General features: G+C 36.4%; 1 protein-coding gene across 1 annotated transcript in view; it reads left to right on the top strand.

The window, feature by feature from the left end:
• The window catches only part of Cntnap2 (contactin associated protein 2), a 1,965,545-nt gene that overhangs the window by 1,292,010 nt on the left and 651,727 nt on the right, over nt 1-21,808 (top strand). The window lies entirely within an intron of this gene.

The raw sequence follows: 21,808 nt of genomic DNA, 5'->3' as shown, positions 1-21,808 counted from the left end.
CTAGCTCATTGTTGGCATAAAAGAATTTAGAGCTTCACCTGGTATGGTCATGAGATCATGTGATAATCATAAACAAAATAGAATACGCAGTAGGATGAATGAAGAACAGAAGCTATCTCCCCCATAACAGTCATAGAAGACTTTGGAAACACTGATATGTAGGGAATGGCAGAGGTTCACACACCATTTTGTATTTATTGAGGAAACAATAGGCTCTCCTGAAGCTCAGTTGCAACTTTCTAGTCCTGGGATAGGTGCTTGAAGAAATAGTCCTGATGCATGCAAAAGAACATGATTGAAAGCAGAGATCTCAGCGGCTATCATCAGGTCAGGCGACCCAGTTGATGTCTGTGTGCAACTTGGAAACAGAATCACCTAGAGCAGAGTCAATGTGAACTATGTCATTTTTCAAAATCATTGGTAACAAATTTTTCAAGATTGTTCCAATAATCGAGGCAAATACACTTGAAAAAGAGACTATGTTTGAAAGGCAAAGAACTGGTCCTGAATAATGCTTAACATTATATCCATATGCATGAGTTCTGACCCTTAAAAAAATAACACAAAAGAGAAAACTTTCTGCTAAAATAATGTTACACACCTCCCAAGTGGAGGTTCCTGGGTGGTGGGGGGAAGGAGAGCTAGGGGATAAAATCTGAAATGTAGATATAATATCCAATAAAAGAAAGAATCATTGTTGATTGTTGTTAAGACTATGGAAATAAATCTCACCCCTTCATCACAGACATACTGCAATTCCTCCACCCGTGCTTGACAACATATCTTGTGTGAACACACATGTGTACACACATGTGTGCACAAACACATGCATGCACACACAGATACCTTAATACTTTATGCAACACGCACACAGCGTAAGTTAGTAAACTTTTATAAATGTTTTATGCATTTATGCATTTATCTACTGCGTGTGTGCAGTAGGCAGGGGACAGTGTGTTATACCACAGCATAGGGGTAGAGGCCAGAAGATACTTTGCAGGAGCTGCTTTTCTCCTTTGGTTGAGTGAGCTGTGAAGATTGAATTCAAGTTTGAAGATCTGGTAGGAAGCATCTTTACCCACCAAGCCATCTTCCCATCCACCTGTTGTTTTTTTCAGGTTGAAACACATACCCCTAAATATTATAGGTTAAATGACTAATTCCTAGTACCTCAGAATTGTGACTCAAATGTACTTTTGTTATTCTTGCAAAATGTGAAGATAAAAGTTTGGTACTGTCTTTATATAATAGTAAACTGCACCACCTGCACAGGGAAACTACGATGTGAGGATTCAGAGAAAAATTGGTCATCTGTAAGCCAAAGAAAAAGTTACTAGGAGAAACCAGCCATGCTAGCACCTTTGAGTTAGACTTCCTGATGTGAGAAATATAAGAAAATTAATGTTTGCTGCTTAGGTTATCTGCTGTGCAATACAATGTTACATTAGCCCTAACAGACTAGCATTGCGTCTTTCACCTCACAAGTCAATGTACAATCTTCAAAAACAATTATCTTTCTTTAAAGCATGTGACTTTAGTGCCTCTTGACTAAAACCATACATAAAAGAGCAGCTGCCTTGAAGGGTTAGGATAACTAATTACATTCATTATTATGTTTGCATTCCATACACACAGGAAAGAAGGACCTTTCAAATATATCAACCAGTGGTCAGATAACTTCACACTATTTGACTTTTGTTGGCTCAAAAAATGGCATGAAGTAGTTGTTGTCAGTCTTCCGATGGAACTGAGAAGAGAAATGCGGTTCTGGTGAATCTCAGCAGGCTGCCTGTGTTTCCCAGAATGATGAAAGGGCTGTGTTCAAATCTACACTGTCTCTCTGACACTGCAATGACAAAATCGGACTCATCCTTTTCTATGGGAACTTTATAGATCTTCCAGATGATTGATTGTTGCCAAAAGACTGAGTGGTGTTGACTTTGCTAGTGGTGCTGTTAAAAGATCTGTAGACACTTCCTTAGGTTCAGGAGATGAATATTGGCAGTTTTCTTCTCAGACCTCTCTTCTAATCTTAGAGACGGCTGTCTCTCCTCAAGGATTGTTATGTGGTCTCCTCCATGAGTCAGTGTACATCCACAGTGATTTGTTTCCTGAGGACAGCATGCCATATTGGATGAGGGAGGCTTGCCCAAGTATCTTTGTTTTAAATTAATGACTTGATTCTAGGCTCTATGTATTCAAACATAGTTGAGGAGAGCACAGTGAGCTCACAGTATATTAATGTATAAAGTCATGGGATAGAGATGTTTTGCAGATATTTATTCCAATTTTTAGTGGTGTGAAAAAGCAGTAGGGTTCCCAGGGATTATTTTTATTTAACAAATTACTCCGCAGCTCATATACAAATAAAAAATGGCTCAGGATATACTATATTTGTAGATTTTATTTCCTATTATAAGAATTTCAATATTCATGACTATCTTTACAAAAAAACTTTTCATGCATATGACCAAGAATGTACTATTTTTCCTTAATGCATTTCTGGCCAACAAAGATGCTGAGTGACTTAGGGCCTTGCTAACATAGGAAGAATATGAAATGGATTTTTGTCTGTTTTAATATCAGGATGAAGAGATGTCTCGCTTGCTTTTTATAAAGATGAGGGTAGCTGGAGAGAGAGCCTAGTAAGTAAGAACACAGTTGTTAAGAACAACCATTTAAAAGGACTTGAGTTGGGTTCCCAGAATTTGAGCTAAGTAGCAAGTCTACCTCTAGATGTAGGGAATAAAAAGCCCTCTTTCCTCCTCCACAGGTACCTGCATTCACATTCATATACCCATACACAAGCGCACACACTTAACACACAAATAAAATAAAATGCAAAGTCTTTGTTTAAAAAGGTATTTTTGTTTATATTGCTTCTGTCTGGGGAGAATCCAAGGAATACAGAAAAGTGTTTACTCTCAGCACCCAATAGTGAGTCACCTACTTCTCTGGCTGTTGCTCCGTGGATAAACATTTAAATTGTGCCTTGAGATTTCATCCTGCTGCTTTCTCCACATCCTTTTGTTTTTTTCTATCACAATTAAGACATAGCTCAGTATTTATTCCAGTTTTCTCTCCTTCAAGATATGTTGCAGCAGGGATACCGAGTTCTTTCCTTTTGAAACACTGTTGTTGCTATCATTACAGTAAAGTTTCTAGTGTTCTTTTATTCCTAGGAAGTCTCTTTTAGTCTACGGTGTTAACAGAGCAGCTTTCCATTACACTTACAATAAAGCCCCAAATCATTATCTTGTCTTTACAAAGTCTTCTGCAATCTGGCCTCTTCCTCTATCTCTGGCTTCATCAAGCACTCTCTATAGTTTATAGAGCAAGAAGCAGCAATACAGGGATTCAAATACAGTTCTTTCTGGCTTTAGACCCAGACTACTTAAGCAAACTATAACAGTCTGTAAGTTTGTCATCATTTCCCTATATGGAACAGATGCCTGAAGGTCATATGTCTCTTTTCTCCAATTGAAACCCAGCCTTTCTCTGACAGTCCAACTTATTAAGGTACAAATCACAGATACGAGAGTTGACTGCTCATTACAAATTAGGTGCACTCATGTAACCAGGGCTCAGACCACAGGAGAAAACTTTACCTCTACCCCAACAGACCCCTTACAATACTTTCTGACACTTTTCTATCCCTAGGGTTACCAGTGTCCTAATTTCTGAAACTACATTAACAAGCTTCCTGGTTTTGAACTTGAAGCGTATAGTATGTGATCCTCCTTTGCAGCATACAGTATGTGTTCTCCTGTGTCTAGTGTATGTTGCTCACTATTAAATTTGACAAGCTTATTTATGGTAAAAACAATACAGCTTGAGCAGCACTTCAGTGTACTCTAGTTTATTTTCCGTTTCACAGTAGAATAGCATTTGTGTTACCTTAAGTTTGAAGGTTTTTCCAGATAGAACCATGGTAAACATTTGCATGACTATGTCACACACAGTTGAGAAGAATATCTATCTATTCTTACATATATGTTCCCATACATTTCTTGTGCCTATTTATATCACTACTAGCAGAATAGGAGTGTTCCATTACAATGTTTCCTTGCCAACATAAGAGTGTACCTATGTCATTTGAACCATTCTCAGAAATATATAGTGATATTAGCTGTTTTCTAAAATATTACTTGTCAAAACAACTAGCTTATATAACTAAAGAAAAGGGAAGTTGAAACCTCAAACCAAAGGGAGATAGTAATTTTAGTAAACAAAAGTGACATTTTCCCCATTTTCTTACTGTTGATTAGTTGTGTTTAATTTCATTTCATACATAGAATGTACACAGTAGATGTAATACATTGATTTGACCTCCCTAGATTCTCTATTACTGTATCCTGTTTTCACTGTCCATTCTTCCTTCTCCTCTACCTCTGACTTCTCTTTCTACTCTCATGTATTATTTTTGTTGTTTTCTTTTTTCTTTAATTATTAAGGTTACTTGTATACATACATCTAAGTATATTAATACAGCCTACTAAATCTATTTAGTGTTGCTGGGTGACCATTTAATATTGGACAGCTAATTAGGAGGCTCATCTGCCAGGAGGATTGATTTTTTTCCATCTCTTAGCAGGCATCAATTGACTATAACTCTTCATCTAACGATGGACACTCTGTGAGACTTTGCTAATCCATATTCACATGTCAGCTGGTGTTGTCTTGGTTCAGGCCTTGTTTTGGCAACCATATTGTTGATGTTTCATGGATGCAGCTTTGCTCTCATGTATAAAAGACATATATGAAAAATTGTTGGAAATATACCTTCTGAGGATAATTACTACTATTGTCTAGTATGACTATATTTTTTATTATTTGTACTTTCTACTGTATAAAGAAATGTTTTCCTCAGTCTTTTGCTCCTCAGTTTAAGAAAGAGTAGAAAATATTCAATACAAATAAATATGCCACTGTACCATAAATGTTATTATCTTAATATTTTTTAGAAACCTTTATTACAATGTTAAATTTAGCAGCATGAATCTATATCTTTACATAGGTGTTTAATTTTCTTCAGCTCAAGTCTTCAAGTGAAATTGATATGTCAAAGACCATGTATTAAGGCTCTTGAGGAACATCATCAAACATACATGTACATTCATTCAACATGTCCTGCCAACTTCCTACATCTTGATTCCTGTTTGTGAAAAGTTTTACTTAGGCCATGGTGATATTAGTTTATCAGTAGGCCTTTTCACTGTTAGTGAAACGAGACATCAGTTCTCAGCCTGCTCTCCTGGAAGATGACTCTGGGTGCCAGGACAAGCCTTAGGTTCCCATCCATATGCTCAGGCAATTCAGCACTTTGTTTCCTTCATATTGGCATCTGTATTGCCTACTCTGAGAAGCCCCTACTGTCCTTATACTGATGATTATCACATCTGCTGGGCTGGTACCTCTGAAGATTTCCTGACTACTACAAAGAGAGCACTATTCTTCACCAAAATAAAAATACAAGTGCAATGATTTCTTTTTTTTTTTTTTTTTCACGAAAGATCAGGAAGAGCAGGAGTTATGAGATTCTATATTCTCTGTGGTCTCACCACAGTACGGAAGATTCTCTAATCCCTAGTCATTTTAAAATCCCTAGTCTAATCCCACTCTTCCCATACCCCTCTTCTATTTTGGAACTTCTTTTATTAGAAGCTTCTGACTAAGGATGCTATTCTATAAATTAGATAGTCATTTTAAAAATTCATGGTATACTATCTCACCTACTTTAGAAAGAAAATATCTGAAGCAATCGTACAATACTGGATTTTCTGAGGTGCTATGTTCCTTTTGTTTGTATTGGTTGGTTTTAATGCCTAAGGCCTTGGGTCAATGTTTCCCAAACCACTCCTGAATCATGAATAAATGGCAGCAGTAATAGAGAAGAGTCAAATCCCTTACCTTAACACACCCAGTGTAAGAATAGCCTGTGTGCTTTTCCATTCACTAGCAGACATGCTGAGCCAGGGTAAAGGGATCAGGAGTCCATGAGCAAGTGTTTCTAGATTTCCCTGAGCTCCACAAAGACATTGTAGGACATAGAACGGGCAGGAAAAAAATTGTCATTCAGTGGCAGACACAAAGCTCCATTTTCTGAACTAGATCTCAAGAAAAGTTGCAATCTAGTGATACTCGTCTTAGAAACAACAGTGTTGTTTTCTTAATATAACTAGGCTGACCTTCTTTAGATCTTTTTACACACATCTTAATTCCCTAAAGGTGAAATGAAGTACAGGGTACTTCCCAAATTGCTACTAAGAACAAAATAATTACATACAGAACAGTAGTTTTATTGCAACATGAAATTATGGACAAATCTAAAGATTTCTAGTGGAGCCTCTAGTACAAAAGCCTCAAGCTTTATTCCCTCCACATATTAATTGGCTCCTATGGTGGGATAGAGTTCTGAAAGAAAAGATGGTGAGATTTCAAAAAGATGTACCCCACCCCCCTGAATAAATGGGAAAGTGTTCTAGAATATGAGCTATATCACTCGCAGGACCTTCTCTTCAAACTTAAGCTCATTAACCATCATGCTTTTTCTTTTTTTCTTTTTTTTTTTTTTTAAGATACTGCCTAAGTAAAGCCATGTTCTCCCAAACTATGGAAGCTCCCTGGGGTGTTAAGCCTAATCTCTGTAGAAGATTAATTGTAAAATTATATCAGATCTGGACATTCCAGGATCTAAAACCACAAAGCACTTAAAATATCAGAATAAACTTGTTGAAAGGGAGTCTGTGGTATTATAGCAACTATATTCCTGGGCAAAGTGTCACGTGTTTAAATGAAATATCAAGCCAAATTAGTATGGGTCCTTTAGTTCTAACAATGATCCTGATGCCCAGATATCAAACTTAATGACCATAAATGATCTATTCTTTTAAATATAAAAAAAATGTAGGAACACTATGTTGTATTTCAAAAATCTGGATTGTTTAGACAGGACAACTGAAGAAAGAGTAAAGTCATAGAAAATGCCTTAACAAGTATTTCATACAAACTCTTCAGAAATTCTAGCCTTTCCATTTAAGTTACCAAGAAAGTTGTTGTTCAAGAAAGTTAAAACTAAATTCCTAGCAATCATTTGGGAGGTACTGAAAGCATAAGTGATTTCACAAGAGGTTACTCAAGGAACTCCCTTTGTTTTCACAGATAGTTCCCTGTTGGTGTAGAGGGAACAGATCTATTATATTTCTAGAGTCTTCAGAATTCAAAACATTACCCTCCTGCCCTGAGGAATCTCTGCCAATCAGCTTTTGTAAATTTGTAATGGACAAAAGGCCGTCCTTATTTGCAATGGTTTTTTTTTTCTTTTATTTGGTCGTTTACAACATTGCTTCTCCCACTTCAAAAGAAAAAAAAAAATCTCAAAGCCTTGATTTGATTGCAGCTAGATTCAAAGGTGACTGAAAGCCAAGTTTGATCCTAAATTCGCAAAATCAAATTCATCCTTATTTCAGCCATGTGTTTCCTGGTTGTCCTTATGAAAATGGGCAGCAAGCATCAGTGGAGACAAATTGTGTGTGTGTGTGTGTGTGTGTGTTATACATCTGTGCCTGTATGAGTTCTTTATTCAGACTTGTGTGGATTCCATAAGGATGTTGTCCGTCCATGCTCATGCCTCCAACTTGTTTGTTTGTTTGTTTGTTTGTTTGTTTGTTTTCTGGTAATAGAGTCATTCACTAGACCAGAAACTCTTTGTTAGAATAGCTAGCCGTTGAGCTCCCAGTATCCACCTGTCTAGCCTTTCCCCCTGCCTAGCACCGGAGTTATAAATGTGACAGCATATCTGGCTTTTTGCCTGTGTGCTAGAGAACCAAGCACAGGCCGTTGCACAGCAGGCACTTTACTCACTGAACCACCTCTCAGTCCATATACACATATGGTCATTTGTAAGAAAATATAGTGAGAAAATTATTCTTTCACCAGACTAGGAAACAGTGGGTTTGCCAATAACATGCAGGGTTTCCACATGAAGCAGCTAACCCAAGTCTTTTGGACTCCATCTAGTCTGTATGAGGTACAGGGTGCTTGGCCATGATCTCAGCTGCACTGTTACAGTTCCTCTGTCTATTGTGTCTTTTCCAAAAGAAGAAATCCAAGTAATGAGAGTGTGTGACTCTTAATTCATGTTTGAGAGGTATACTGTGACATATATGACCTTATTTAATACATGTGACATTTCTAGGCACATTTTATCAGTCAAGTAAAATAGTGAGACCAAGAGTAATGAATTATTATCCACGAAGTGAGAAAGTCAGCAGTTTGAATAAACCTGAGTGAATCTTAAGCTCATCTTTCCACCATGACATGCTACCTCCTAGCTATTTTAGACAAAAACAATCTCATTATCCTACTACCCCATTGAGAAAGCACTATTAGTATGTTTTCCCCTCTTCAACTGGTGGCTTCATCTGCTTCCAGTTGAACCTAAATTAGATGTCTTTGCTGGCACTTATGACTGCAACCTGATGATAGCAAATATTCTTACAAGTATCAGAGGTGGCTCTTGCTCTCTTGCTATCTTTCCCTCTTCCCCCTCTGTCCCTTTTCTCTGCATTCCACTCCCCCTTCTCCCTCCGTGTGGTCACAGTCAGCCTCTTTCTTCTCTTCTCTCTTTTTGCCTTTCTCTGTCTCTTCTACTCCCTCAACTCCTCTCCCCATGCCCTAAATAAACTCTATTCTATACTATAAAAAATATCAGAGGTGCTTTTTTCATAAGACAGAGAACAAAGGATGCTTGGAGGGCTCTTTAAATGGAGTAAAAGAATTCTCAACACATGTTCATTGATAATTATAGCCACTTGAGGCTTTGAGAAATTTCAAGCTTTATGAGTTTAAATAATAAAATAGGTGCCAAAATATGCCTGCATACTATTATTCTAAGTGCAATTCTTTTGTCTATAGTGCCTGCTTGATAGGAGTATGAAACATGATGTAGAATCCACCTGTAATCGTAGCCCTTGGGAAGTAGAGAGAAGGTAGAATAGGGGTTCAAGGTCAACCCAGATTATATAATGAGACCCTGTCTCAAAAATCAAAATTTGATCAAAATGTAAACAATATATTTACATTAGTGTAAACATTGTTTTTCTTTTTTAATATTTTAATGGAAATTTTAAACTGTGGAATAGACATGGAGAAAGAGAGTAGACATCACATCAAGGTAGCATGAGACCTTCATCTAACCTTCCCACTGTGGAGAGAAGGAAGGATTTGTGTGAAAAGATGTTTCTTTAGTAGAGTTATTTGTGTGTAAAGCATACAGCATCCAAATGCCAAATAAAATACTTTACAGTTTCATCTCCCCTTAGAGGGCATTTTTTTTTAAAGTTGTTGTTTTGTTTGGGAGAAACCAATTTACAAACCACTTCATTTGCAAGCTGCTCTTACTATAGTTTCTGCCTCTAAGAATGTTTAAAGCTGCAGGCAATGAAAAGATAGGGTAATAGTCCTTATAAAGACAGCCCATATTCCACTGTTAAAAGATGGCAGTGGTACATTATAACAATGTGATATTATTTATAGAGTTATTCTTATAGATACCATTTCAATATGCTTTACTGTATTTTGGATATTAGAAACCATAATCTATAAGGTAAGCTATTTAGCATAGTTTTTAATGCAATAGAGTTCAAGTAATTATTTTCATTCTAATAAGATCACGAAATTTACAATATTAGGTGGAACTTACTGAAACATTTCATTCTGTAAAAGCACAATATAAACTATGGGTTGTTACTCTGTTTTTTTTCCCCAAGTAAAATCAGGGTAGGATATTTTATTATTATTATTATTATTATTATTATTATTATTATTATTATTATTATTAAACTTGTGAGTCTTCGGTTGGTTGATAATTCAAAAGTTCATGTAGCTTTTAATTTGTTATTTAGAGTTTCCTGATTTCAGTGTATGTTATTGAAAATATACATGATCAGATATTTTTCTCTTGTTATTATGATAGATCTTTAACATTGACAGGTCAATTTGTATTTCCAAGAATCCATAATAACACCACAAACTTGATATCTTAAAACAAAAGACATTATTCTGTCACTGCTGGATGAGTCACAGACTCAGTATCAGGTATCTGGCAGTGGCAAGCTTCCTCAAAAACTTGAATCCTTACTTAGGGATCCTCCAGCATCTAATGGCAACAGGCCTTCCTTGAATTGTAACCATGTCTCTTATTCCAGGAGTCCATCTTTACAAAGTCTTCTCTGTCTCAATATAGTTCTCAGATATTTTTAGTTGCTTTGTGTTAGGAGTAGTAGTAATTTGACTTAGATATTTGGGACTTAACTTAAAACAAGGTGGTTTTATTTGGAGGTCCTCAACTTTATATATTTATAAAGAGTTGATCTGATGATAAGTACATATTCACAGCTAGTCCTGAAGCCATGTAGAGAGAATTTAGCATTACCAGTGGGCTACCTTGGCCCAGCTTGGTGTTCTCATCTCAACAGGTTCTCCGGCGGGGACACATTAACCCCACACCACCATTGTCCACCCTATTGCCACATCACCCAACAACCAAGTAAATCAAAACTCTAGAGCTTAAAGATTAACCAATGGGTTTATATATTAACAAATACTCAATGCACAAAATGCCCACACAATTAGAATTGTTATCCCAAATTATCTCACCTTGATATGAATAACTACCTTAGACTGTTAGAAACAGGAGGATGACATCCTCAGCTATCTTGCCTCCCCTCTTCTCCTTTCTGCGTTTTTCTTTCTCTTCCTCTCCCTCATACTTTCCTGCTCCACCTCCCCTTCTACTGCCTAATCACCTGCTCTAGCCTTTATTTTACAAATCAAGGTGGACAGAAGGTTCACAAGAAGTCACCTATATAGTGATTCACTCCTAGTATTTAGCCCCCCCACCCCCCAAAGCAGAATTTGCATCTGAATACAAGGCCAGGACTATCCACAACAGAAGGCTGCTAGGAGAAGATTGGATTCCTGGCAACTTGAACCAGGGCCTTAAAGCCCACACACCCACAGTGACATCCTTCCTCCAACAAGGCCACACCTCTAAATAGTGCCACTCCCTGGGCCAAGCATAAATAATCCATCACTCTAGATATCCCATACAAACAGAGGCAAATTATCTCTTCCTCTGTTCTTATTTACTCAGTTTCTTGTGAGATAAATGATGTCCCTGGGTTTATAGGAGGGATCTTCACTCAGTATAGGGATTGGAATGGAAATATCTCAAGAATCACTGCACAGGCACTCTAAAACAAGAGCTTAGGAGCTTTGGGAAACGTGGTTGGTACAGCCAAGTTGATATTTCAGTGAATAATGAAATGGCACAGGGCTTAGAATGTAGATGGTGCTTTTTGGGGAGCATGGGTCAAATCATAACAAAACATTCAAATGAACTTTGTAGTTGGCAGAGCAGGTAACAAGCATGGTCCTGCATCTTCCATTAAGTTTCAAAGCATCATCATGTGTGTACCTCTTCCCAGCCTGCGTACAATAATGGTATTTAAATAATCAGTGCTTTCCTTCCACATGTGTGAGATGGTGGATCGTATGCATCCTGAAACATGGGTAAAGCAATTAGTTCTCTTCCTTGCTAATGGATGCTCGGACAGTAATGTTTTTCTAGTTGTGAGTCCAGTGTCTTCTGTTTCCATACAGAAGATTCATAAATAATCATAAAGTACAGAGATCTACATGAATCACATACTACAGGAATCTTGCTTCTGACTAATGTTGTTCCAAACGAAAAGTATTTCCTCCTGGCATTGAGAGAACTAAATGACAGAATGTAAAGTATTTATTTAACATCAGTTATCAGTATACGTTATTACTAGGAATTCTCTCAAGCCTGCTAAGCTTACAAGGAAAATATAAATGCACTCTTCTTTTTAAATGTCCTCAGTTTTATAGTCTCTAATACCACTAGCAAATTCACCTTCTGAATTTTGTTTTTCCAAATAATGAATGTATACAAGCATAATATATATTAATATCTATTGAATGTATATATTATAATATATTCATTGTATTAATATTATACAATCTAAATATATTTACAGCATTGCCTAGGCTGCCCTCAAACTCCCAGCAAGCTTTCCTCCCCAGCCTTTGGAATACAGAAATTATAAGCATGTGCCACAACACCCATCTCTTAGTTGCTTTTGAAAATGTTTAGTGGGTAGATCTTCTCTAGATAATGTTTTTGGACTGCTCTGAAATATTAACCATGCTAGGATAATTCCAAGAACTGGGCTTTAATGTTCCTTGATGTTTGTTCTCTTTGTGTTGGTTCCTTTTGTGGTAGTAATCTGTAACTTTAATTTTTTTCAAGTCCTGTTTTTAATGATGGTTTTTAAACACTGTATCCTCCCTTTTACCAGAGGTAGTGGGAAAGAAAGGATATGGGGGAAGTGGACCTATTTAGAAAGGTTCTTTGCAGTGTATATATCTAGGTTGGGTATTGGGTTACACTTCTGATTGAGCATTACCAAACATATAAAGCCTTTGACTAACACTTAAAAAAATGTATAAAAGCAAAAAGAAAAAGGGGGCATGGGATAGGGGTTTTCTAGGGAGGGGAAATGGGGAAAAGGGATGGCATCTGAAATGTAAATAAAATATAAAATGAAAAAAATGAAAAAAAAATAGAAAGGTTCTTTGGAGCAGCAACTCCTGTCTGCGTTGTCTGGAAATCAGCAGTTCACTGACTAGGAGTGGTAGCGCGATCCACTTGCAAACACCTCACAGATACACCAACAATCCAGTTTGGTAGAGTCGGCTTAGCAACAGTGGTGACATTACATAGCAGAGACAGCCAGGCTTCAGCCTCTGCTCCAGTCAACAGGAAGGACCAACGGAAACACCAGGAAAAGTTCTCAGCTGTGCCTCACTCAGGGAACGGAAGAACAGCATGCTTGCTTTAGCAGAACATCCTCTCTCCTGTGTCTGCTTCTGCAAAATGTTCCCTCACGAGTCTGCCTTAGCCATTCACACCTATGTCCACTTTAAAGGAACATTCCTTCACTATTTGCCTGAGCAAAACACCATTCAACTGACTTTCCAAAGAATCCTTAAGTTTCCACTACGGTAATCAGTACTGGATTTCTGAGCCAACTCTTTGCCAAATGAATACTATATCTTTAAGTATCCTGATTCTATTAATATTGTGTTAAGCAACCATACAATGAAGACTTCTGATTGGAGATCATAGTTTTTCCTTCTTCCTTCGGGGCAGGACCCTCAAATGGGCAAGCTGGGAGCAAAGTAATCATCTGCCTGCAGGCACTTTGCTTAAAATTATCCTCCTTCAGTACTCACATCCATATTATAATTTGCATTTTAATTTTAATGTCTTCAGAACCATGAATGCATATTTAGGTAAATGTGCTAATTAGATCTTTGTAAACAACCATATGTTATTTTGGTTTATGAAATTTAAAGAGCAATTAAAAACACATATATTTTACTACTTGGAGGTAAGGATGGGGATAGATTGGATCTTCCCAAAGTGGATGTGAGGAAAGAGCCGAATTACAGATGTGCTTAATGATCTTATGGGAGAAATTAAGGAAGTTTTAAAGTTTCTTGCATAAAAACTCTAAGTCCAGTGATGTTACATGTCAGGCCTTGCCAAAAGAAATCTAAGTGTTTGAAATAACTTTTCAACTGGTACACTAACCTTAGAAGAATTTTGAAAAGAAGTCAGCAATGTGCCTATTTTTAATGAGAGCCTGTCATTTCTTCCCCAGTGACAGCCATTTTTTATCAGTTTCATTGTGAAGAGCAGGGTGATGCACGAGTGTGGTAAGTGGAGGAGACAGCGTACAGTGTGATCCATTACCTGAAAGATTTAGGGAAAATGGTCTCTCCAAAACATAATTAAGGAAACAAATGTTTTCCTGAAATATAATAAAGATCTGTTATGGCTTTGGTTTTCAGGAACATCCATTTTTATAATATCATACATGAAAGAAATATTCTGCCAGCCATCTGAATAGCATTTGTAGTTTGATTTCTCCTAGGTTTGCTTTCTCTACGGAGAAACTCAGAAACAAGCTATAGATAGAGAATGGGAAAAAAAAGTTATCTAAAATTTACTTAGAAGTTTCTTCCTAAAAAGCTATAATTGAGAAGTAAATTGAAGAAACTTATTAAAATGGAACTCAGAAAAAAAAAAGTGGATAGTATTTTCCAAATACAAGAGCAGGTTGAAAACGGGAGTTAATTTTTTTTTGCCTATAAAAGTAGAGGTTGACAAGTCAGTAAAGTGTTACCAGAGAAACATGAGGACCTGAGTTTTCTCCCTAGTACCCACCTAAAAATCCGTATGTTTATAACCCCAATGCAGAAGAGAGGCAGAGGGAGGCAAATCCCATCTGCCACAGACTAACTAGCAAGACCCAGATCTCAGTGAAAGACACCATCACAAAAGGCATCAGTTGAGTTTGATCTCTGGCCTCTACATTCACTACCATTCAAGTGCAGCTATATTTTCATCTATTCACACACACAAACACACACGCACAATACACATTCATGCATGCATGCAAGCAAGATAACACACACACACACACAAGAATTTACTGTCTTTACTCATCCTTGCTTTCCTGACTCTGTTTTGTAGCCTCTGACAGAGCTTTTGTCTACAAACCAACAAAAAACTTTTGAGTTTTTGTCCTAATTCCATTTTCTTGCTATGATAAAATATGCAAACAGAAAGTACCTTGGGGGAGAAGAGGTTTTAGCCCATAATTCCAGGTGTCAGTCTATTTTAACAGGGAAGTCAAGGCACTAGGAACTCAAAACAGCTGATAATATTACATCCCGTCACCTAGAGCAGAGAAAAATAAAAATGCACAAATGCTCATTTTATTTTCTTTAATATAGTCCAGGACAGAAATTCAGAAATGGTGCCATCTACTTTTAGGCTGGCTCTTCCTCTATCAGTCAACAAAATCAAGGCAATCCCATACAGATGTGACTACCAGCCAACCTGACCTAAGCAATTCCTCCTCCTCGAGACTAATTCTAGGTTCAAGCTAACAATTAAAAGCAACCATTGAAGTCTTCCTCATTTGGACCCTATTAGGATCGTGAGATTTCCCTTGCCTCAGCAAATGCTTTTCTGCCTTACTTTGGCACGATTTTTCTTTTAAGTTTACCTTATCTTACTTCAGAAGCCTTCACTTCCAAGCAAGAATTATAATTTTGTAGCTACTGAACTCATTAAAATTCACCCCTAAATCTAAAATAAAGATCACAGAAAAGAACCTGAGTTAAATCAATCAAGATGAAAGTATAAAAGATGTGATTTTAGCTGTGCTGACTCAAGGTGGTCAGCTCCAAGAATCCTGGTTGATTTCAAAAATTCTACCTACTATAGATCTAGGATTTTACTCTTTCCTTCTACCTGAAGCTATGATCTATAACCCATGTCTTTGTTGAAATCCCCATTTAGTTGCTTTTTTAATTACCACCCAAATAGTACCAGGCACTGAGACTGCAGCATGAGAAGTACAAGGATTAGAAACAGAGATGAGTGTGGTGACTTCATTGGACCAGCAGCATTACTACACAGAAACACAGGATGAGAGGTCTGGAAAATAAGTTGTCTATCAAGACTCATCTCAATTCCTCTAGAGTATAAGAGCCACTTTAGATGTCAAGACATAACCTTCCAGCCATAGCTATTACACCAAGATTACCTTCTCTTCTTGTGGTACTTCTTTTAGTCAGGTACACCATCAAATATAAGTAACCAACATTTCACACGTGCAAACAGGGTCTAGAATGTTGCTTTGTTGATAAAATTCTGGCCTAGCATACATGAAACCAAGGGTTTTATCCCCAGTATTTCATAAATGATACACCATAATACACACTGTCTTCCTAGTACTCGAAATATGGAAAAGAAAAAACAGAAGTTCAAGGTCACCCTCTGCTACACAATGGGTTGGAAAGCAGACTGGGATACATAAAATTCTACTTTTAAAAAAATTGGAAAAAAAACAATAACAAAACAACCACAAAAACAAAAACAAAACCATCTTTAACCACCAGTATGTCATGGGGACTGAACACTGAGAATTAATGCTGAGCAGGCCTATTGCTGGTTTTTGAGTTGGAGATTATGGAGAGGGCCCAGAACATTGAGTACATTGCATAAGGAGAGTTAGTTCAGGGGATTTAAGCAGTGGCTATCTACTAAATATACCAATTTTTTTAATGCTGTAACTATAATGAATGGCCTTTCCTGGGTATATTTACTCCTTATCAACCATGGACCATGCAGATACAAAATAAGCAGACATTTCAAGAAATTGTAACTTAGGTTTAAACATTGTCATCATTGCACACTCACTCTTCAAATATTTGTCTTTTTTCCCCTTTTAATATAAGTATACTAAATATACTGATCTCTATACTAAACATAATGCATCATTTATTATGAAATTGACCATCAATACTACAAATAATATATAATCAAATAATATATACAAGATATACAGTAACACAAAAACATATTAGCAATATTCTTGTAACCAATTGCTATGGTTTGAATGGTCCTCTCAAATCCTGTTGAAATGTGATTGCCATTATGGCAGTATTATGATGTGAGGCCTTGGATTGTTGATGGTGCTTTGAGGGTGACTTGGATTCTTTTCCTGGTGCTGTTTTAGGATACCCTGAAAAAAGCAAGGTGAGAGAGACAGGTTTGTTTTGACTCACAGTTGAAGGGTGTAGTCCATCAAGGTAGGAAGTCAAGATTGTAGAAGCCTAAGGCAACTGTTCACAGAAACTATATAATCAGGAAGAAGAAGAAAGCATGAATTACTATGCTCATTTCACATTCTCCTTTTTATATGGTCCAGGACTCTAGAAAAGGGGATGTTGCTGGCCAGTGTTAGATTCTTTCCCCACATCAATTAACCTAATCAAGATAATCCTCTCTTGATTAGGCATGCCTAGAGAGGCTTATTTGCCAAGTGAATCCAGATCTTATCAAGTTGAGTGGAGATTAATCATTATAGATAGTTTCACCATCAGAAGTAGGACAGATGTCATTATAAAAGGATGAATCTTGGGTTAGAGATATGGCTCAGCAGTTAAGAGCATGCCCTGCTTTTTCAGAGAAACAGGTTTGTTCCCTGCAACCATGTTGCCTAGCTCACAATCACCTACAACTTCAGCCCCTGGAGATCTGACAAGGTTTCTGGCCTCTGTGAGGACCCTAACACATGTAACAGACTCACATACATAAATAAATTTCTTTTATAAAGGGTGACATCAGCCATCTTTTGCTTCTTTGACCTTCTGCCTTCTGCCATGCAGGGATTCAGCAAGTAGGTTCTGACCAGATGTAGTTTTATAACCTTTAACTTTCCAGTCTCCACAACTTTGGGACAATAAATAGTTCATTTTCATTATCCATACTCAAGACAGCTGGCTCAGGAATAGCACAATGGTCAAGCTGTAACTGTCACTGTTGTTTAATAAAATAAGAATTCTCAAAAGGCTAGAGTGTGAATTACATATAAATTATACTTACATATCATATGTGACATGTATGTAAAGATAATATGAGGGTGACAACATTGGAATATTATGGTATTTGGAATGGCTTGCAAAGCACATTTTTGAGCCACATTAAAAGTTGACTTTAAGATTTCATGTTCATGCCACACATCTCTAAAATGACAAGTATTTTTATATATAGATATAAGATCAGAAATTAAAGAACACAATACAGAACTTTCACCATTAGTATAGAAATAGGTTTGAACTAGAAACTTGCTATTGACATTGAGATACGGCTAAACCTTATGAAATCTTTATACATCTTGAAATGGCTTGGAATTTTCTGATGTGACTAAGTGCTCTCTCTCTCTCTCTCTCTCTCTCTCTCTCTCTCTCTCTCTCTCTGTGTGTGTGTGTGTGTGTGTGTGTTTGTGTGTGTGTGTCTCTGTCTGTCTGTCTCTGTGTATATATCTCTGTATCTTTGCCTCTGTCTCTCTTTGAGTGTCTCTGTCTCTCTTTCTCTCCATTCCTCATCCCTTCCCACTTTACCTCTACCTCTCTGTCTCAATATCTAAGTGAATATTCTCCAGAGAAAATGTAATGAATTTCAGGGAACTCCATTTGTGCTTTGAGTTATAAAAGACCAAATATGATCTGTAGAAACCTAAACACTGGGAACCTTCTGAAATGTATCTCCCATGACAGGTGAGGCTGGACTCAGGAGAAATTGTGCTTTCCTTCCAATTTTAGAGCTCCTGGGGGAAGGTTCTTCTTTTGTTTGTTTGCCTTCTATGTAAGACGCCTGCCTCTTGACACGTAGATGTGACTTAATAAAGGCTCAATTAGTTGATGTCATTTACTTCACAAATGTTATCTGATAATGTGGAAAATGCCATCTCCTCAACAGAGAATTGTTCTTGCCTCTGGTGTCATAAATAATAGATTTTGGATGAGGTCATGCTATTGGTAAGATCCTCTAAAAAGGGAAAGTAGAAAGAGTTGTTAAAGAAAGATGAAAATATTTTAAAACATTATTGAAAGCAAAGATCATTAAAAGATATAACATTTTTAGTATAATGTAAATAGATATGTATGTGGACACAGTCCTGTAATTGGAAAATGGGAGATGGGATATTCTACCTTCTAGCTGTTACCTCAGCATATAAACTGCTAAAAATGTATATCAAAGCAATGCAATAAAGGATTACAGTGATGAATTTTATGAGATTAAGCTGCAGTTAATTTTCTTATGCATTTAAGATTAATAAACCACTAATTAGAATATGCAAATAAGGGTTTCCGAAGCCTAAAAAATATTTCCTAGCACCTCACCAATAAATCTCATTCAGTAACTATTTTGTTATATAATTGGGGACTAACAGATTGATGAGCCGATCTAATTATGTGAAACTTACATGTTCATGGTGCTTTATAATAGAGGACATGAACTAATGTTAAAGTAGGAGGAAGAATTTGTAACATTCATTAGACTCATTAGTTTCAATTTTTTACTAGGTTCTTTGTGCAATATAAACCATGAGGTAGAGTAAGCACTCTTCCTATGCTGAAACATCACTGGAGATTGGAAGGAGACCATCATAAAGAGTAACAATCCCTGAATCAGGCACTCATATTTACTAGTCACACGTACTGTACCCAAGCAGATAGTTCTAGAATGCTGACCACGATAACCTGAATTGTCTCATTACACAAAGTACAGAGGTATTCATATTTCTTATTCCTTTAGATCTACATTATATATAGAAAGTTGCTTGTTTGACAATAAGTACCATATAAAAGCATATTGGAATTATTCTTATGAGGTTTTTATTTTAGGTTTTTAAAAATAAATTAAGTCTCTTCATGAGGCTAGAGAGCAAATCTCAACTTTAAAACTACTATGCTCAGAGTGAGGAAGGTCTCACAAGTTCTACAGATATTGACAGTTCATGGTATCTGGGGATAGGATAGTAAACTTTGCTAAGAGTGTGGCCCTTGGTAAGTTGACAATGCTCCAGTGGGTACCCACCACTGTGGTATATGGGCAGCAAAATTAGATTTAAGGGGTTATTTTACAAAAACAAAAGAGCATTACATTGGCAAGGGACAGGGAGATAAGGGGAGGATTTTGGAGGAGTCAGGGGAAGAGTGTTTTTTTGGGAGATGACAATGATAAAAATATGTGACATTCTTAAGGAATAAATGTATTTATTTCTTACATTAATAAAATATTTCGATTATATTATTTTTTATTTCCCAAATCCTTCCCACCTTATGATCAAAATATATTATATGAAAATATAAACCTAAGAGAGTATAAGGTGAGGAAAATCCCAAATAAATAAGTCAAAACAAAATGCTATCATGTTTGAAAGCTTTTCAATGGTTTACACACACATACACACACACACACACACGCATGCACTCAGAGAGGAAGAGGAGGGAGAAAGAGAGAGAGAGAGAGAGAGAGCAAGAGAGAGAGGAAAAAATGAATATGTATTATGGAAATTCTAATGACCATACTACCAGAGAGCTTACTTTATCAAAATCTCTAACTGAATGAAAGCTAGAACCATACTGAAAAATTAATTGGAAGGCATTTTGGCATTCTCTTTCATTTGACATTTAACATTTACTGGTATAGCCGAGTAACATCAATTACCTTCAGATAAATCACTTTTATTCTGTGTGTTTGTACTATGTCCCCATGAAGGACAAATGCGATTAATATAATCTCAATTCAAACAGGTGAAAATATGAAGCTTCGAGATACACAGGTTGTGATTTGTAATCAATAGTGAGCTAAAGGAGAATATGTGTTTTATAAAACAGTCCTGGGCTTTTACATGGGGTTTTATCTATACATATTTTATAAATAAATACTGTAAAAGACTGGTTGATTAGGCATTTTTATCACACAACAAAATCGTACTGCAACCATCCTGGCATACTAGTCTACTTTTAGCTATTTCATTTATTCTATCAATATTTTTAGTTTAAGTTTATAATCATGTATAAAACACCATTATCAATAATGCCAATTTTTCCATCTACAGTATGTGCGTGTGTGTGTGTGTGTGTGTGTGTGTGTGTGTGTGTATTACAGTTTTCTCAGAAGTTTTAAAAAATGGAAAAAAATCTTCCAAACATACAACATGCTAGCTAGAAAATAGGGAATATGTACAGTGGTGGTAAAAGAGAAAAAAATTTAATTTGTGTGTTTTTATTAAATTTGGGGGAATATTTTTTAAAACTATAACTATCATTTGCACCCTGAAGTGCTATCTTCTCCTCACTGCTGACAGATGTAGCAAATGCAGCTCCTTGCCTACTTTCTTCATCATAACTATCAAAGTCCATGTCACAGAGTAGACAATGTTAATTAATGATGGCAATCCTTACCCCTTACTCATAGAGGGTATATTCCAAGATCCTCAGTGTATGCACGAATGTGTATGTCTGAATGAACCCAAGATAGACTCAAACTGCTAGACACTGACACACACACATATTGTGATATATCATTTTATAGACCATATGCATATATGTGATAGTCACAATTGATATTTAATTTATGAATTAGACACAGCAAGACACTAACAACAATATCTCATAATAAAAGAAAAATAATTTATTCTAAAAATGCCCATCATCATTTTAATTAAAGTTCTGGATTATTAGTCAATAAAATAGAAGTTATGTGAACATTAGCATTGTTACCATGACAATGGATCTGACCCTAAGGTGACTATGAAAGGATGAACAGGGTAGTAGGATGTACATCACAGATTCACTAGTCTAAAGCATTCATCACTTTGCTGGTAGGAACACTGCAGATTGATGGAAGGTTTCATTATGCTACTCAGAATGACTTACAAGTTAAGATTTCTTGGTTATTTCTGTAATTTTGCATTTCATAGTTTGGATCTCTAGTAAGGAAATTTACCTTATTTATTAACATTTAAACAGAGTAAGATCCAAAATCTAAAGGCACAAATCAATTAAAATATGAGTGCCTGTCCCAGGGATTGTTGTTCTTTATGATGGTCTCCTTCCAATCTCCAGTGATGTTTCACATTCTTTCAGCCTTTGATGATAAAAAGAGATCACATGGATTTGACATTCTTAGGAAAATATCGAAACTAGTTATCCTGTTATATAATTCTTTTATTATAAATTCAAGAAGCTAATACTGAAATGATCTGGTTTTAGCTACCATTATTTTTTTTATTATTACTTTTATTTTTTTACAGTCCGATCATTACCACCACCCCCCCCCCCACAG

This window comes from Arvicanthis niloticus, chromosome 15, assembly GCF_011762505.2.
Source record: "Arvicanthis niloticus isolate mArvNil1 chromosome 15, mArvNil1.pat.X, whole genome shotgun sequence".
NCBI classification, from domain to species: domain Eukaryota; kingdom Metazoa; phylum Chordata; class Mammalia; order Rodentia; family Muridae; genus Arvicanthis; species Arvicanthis niloticus.
This window is presented reverse-complemented; position numbering and strand designations above follow the sequence as displayed.